The following is a 3,178-nucleotide window of genomic DNA, read 5'->3' as shown; positions in this document are numbered from 1 at the left end:
AAGTTATATTATAAAGAACTTCCAAATGAATATGTTTTCTGCTGGCTTTTGATTTAATACCTATAAAAACTGAGTACGTACAAGAGGAAGGTCACATTTACAAGGATGGACTAAAAAATACCATATGTTATTTCACCAAGTTTAGTTATTTAACTTTTAATGAATTAAATTTATGTTCATTTATAAGAAGTATGTGCACAAGATAGAAAATGCACACACAACGAAGGGGTTTCATTGGAAAGCACTCTGCTCTCCTAAACCCATTCCCATTCCCTGATCTACCAGTGTCACCATCCACAGTTAACTGTCATTGCCACTTTCTTGCCATCGGTATGTCTGATTTTTTTTTTTTTACAAAAATGCTAATATGCCATACAAATTGTTCCACATCTTGCCTAAAGATGCCACAACCATCACCAATAAGCACTTAACATAACATGATTTGCTCTTCAACTCAGGTCAGTTAGGTCAGAAGGAGGTATGCTTTATTCTAAGTTACAAAGTATTCCACCAGATGAAGGTATCATAGTTGATTTGTCTAGTCTCCTACTGAAAGACGTTTAGATTATTTTCAGTCCTTGGCTATAAAAACAATAATCCAGTGATTTTCTGTGAACTTCTATTTTCTTTGTGGAAATATGATTTAGGAATGGAAACCTAGAAGAAAAATTGATGGGTCAAAGGTATGAGCATTTGTTTGTTTGTTTGTTTTGTTTGTTTTTGTTTTTTCGTAGTCAGCTATTTAATTAGGTTCTTAAGGCATTTAGAACGCCAATTTGTGAGGATAAATTCCATTCGTCAGAGCAAACACAGGTCGCAGGTAGCCCTGGAGCTAAGAAACAGCTTTGATTTTTCGTAAAATGTGTGAGTCCGCAGCTTTCTGATCGATCTTGCACTGCCCTGTAATCTTCTATTTCTCTTTCTGTGTCAAAGATCTCACCTTCCTGGTCTGGGCTTCCGCAGCTTCTTCTTGAAGTAAGCATCAGTAAGATGTTCGGGGACTTTTACGTTGCTGATATCCATTTTGGTTGAGGTGGCAGTGACAAATTTCTGGTGTTTTCTTCATAGAGGAACTCGATTGAGGGCCAGAGGTCCAGTCACAAGTAACAAGCCACTAGCCAGCTGCTTCAGGAAAACCACCGCCTTGCCCCAGCGGCCTCCAGTGAGGAAGGTCAGAATGGTCTTGGGGGCAATGCTGGCTCACAGTTTTCTCACATGCTGACTGAAGGGTTTGTTGCCGTGGCTCAGCAGCTTTCCAGGCACATCTTTAGTAGGATAATATCTAGGCATTTTGTGAAGTTTAACCACCCGGGTACCACCGTTCTTGTCACCACCAACCGGTTTTGTAACAGTTGCAAGAACCTTCTCCTTTTTCTTTTCAACCTTGGATTTAGCGGCTGAGTACTTCCTCTTATACATGGTCTTTCTGGAATACACGGCAGGTCGGGAATACCTGCCAATTCCTCTGACAAGGACAGGATTGCACTGCAATGGGGCTTCCCCTTCTTAGGCTTTTTAGCCTTGAGGTGACCCTTTTTCACCTTGCCACCAGCATCAGCCTTCTTGGCTTTGGGTTTCTTCTCTTGGGTATCTGGCTTTCAACTTTTTCACCTGCCATCTTGCAAGATGGGAAAGAGAGTTTTTTTGTTTTTGTTTTTGTTTTCATGAAACGGAGTTTTGCTCTTGTTGCCCGGGCTGGAGTGCAATGGCACGATATTGGCTCACTGCAACCTCTCCCTCCAAGTGATTCTCCTGCCTCAGCCTCCTGAATAACTGGGATTACAATTGCCCGCCACCATGCCCAGCTAATTTTTGTATTTTCTGTAGAGATGGGGTTTCACCATCTTGGCCAGGCTGGTCTTGAACTCCCGACCTCAGGTGATCTGCCTGCCTTGGCCTCCCAAAGTGCTGGGATTACAGGCATGAGGCACCGCACCTGGTCTGGCATGAACATTTTAATGTGTACAGATACTGCCAAAATGGCCCTTCCCTGGGATAGTACCAGTCTGTATTCCCAAGGGGAATGCCTTTCCCACCACATTCTCCCCAAGATTGCTTTTAATCAAATATTTTGTTCTTTTCCAATCTGATGGGAGAAAAAAAAAAAAAGAATCTTGTGGTTTTAATTTGCATTTCTCCTATTGTGGGTAAAAGTTTGACATCTTTCTATTTTAAAACTATTTGTTTTTTTTGTGAATGGATTATCGTGCTTTTGCCCATTTTCCTGTTTACCTATTTTGATTGTAAAACTTACAAAAAGTATTTGTAGATCCTTATGTAACATAGAAATTAGCCCATTGTCTGTTTTATGTGGTACAAAAATTATTTTCCTGAGTTTATTAGCAGGAATTTAAAAGTTTTAAGTAGCCAATTTTTATTTTACTTTTAAATCTTTGATGCAGCTAAAATTCATTTTAATGTAAGAAATGAAGTTGATATCTAGAATTATTTTCTTTCTCCAGACGGTTCCTCAATAATATCCAATGTAGGTTTTGACAGTTCATCTTTCCCATTGATTCAAAGGGGCCATTTCTCATAATCTGCCTTCCTGTATGCATATATGTTGGTCTAGACTCTTTTGTTAGTTTTTTTTTTTTTTTTTTTTTGGGCAATGGAGTCTCACTGTTGCCCAGGCCAGTATGCAGTTGCACGAAGATCGTGCTTCTTGCAACTTCAGCCTCCTGGGCTCAGGTAATCCTCCTGCCTCAGCACTTCCCAGTAGCTGGGATTATAGACACGTGACACCATGCCCAGCTAATTTTTTTGTATTTTTAGTTGGCCAGGCTGGTCTTGAACTCCTGGCCTCAGGTGATCTGCCTGCATAGGCATCCCAAAGTGCTGGGATTACAGGTGTGAGCCACTGTGTCCGGCCTGTTGATTGGTCTTTATATCTATTGATACACTAGACATTTTGGCTACTATTGCTTTGTAATATGTTTAACTTTCTGAAAGGACCAGTACCTTCTTTTTTAGAATTTTTTTGTTCTGAAAAACATAAATATTATTATTATTATTCTCCTATGAACTTTAACACAGCTTATATTTAAAGGTTTGTTGTTATTTTTATTGATCACTTGAAATGTATATATTAGTTTAGGGAGGATGTTTGTCATATAATAATACTAAGACTCCTGAGTCAAAACCAAATTGAGTTCTATTTAAGTCTTGTTTATCTCTG

At 39.4% G+C, this 3,178-nt stretch overlaps 1 pseudogene; it reads right to left on the bottom strand.

The window, feature by feature from the left end:
- Nucleotides 1-763: 763 nt before the first annotated feature.
- Nucleotides 764-1,618, bottom strand: LOC108583494 (annotated as a pseudogene).
- Nucleotides 1,619-3,178: the final 1,560 nt, after the last annotated feature.

Source organism: Papio anubis, chromosome 1 (assembly GCF_008728515.1).
Source record: "Papio anubis isolate 15944 chromosome 1, Panubis1.0, whole genome shotgun sequence".
In the NCBI taxonomy this organism is placed as follows: domain Eukaryota; kingdom Metazoa; phylum Chordata; class Mammalia; order Primates; family Cercopithecidae; genus Papio; species Papio anubis.
Note: the sequence above shows the minus strand (reverse complement) of the source record. Positions and strands in the feature narration are given on the sequence as shown.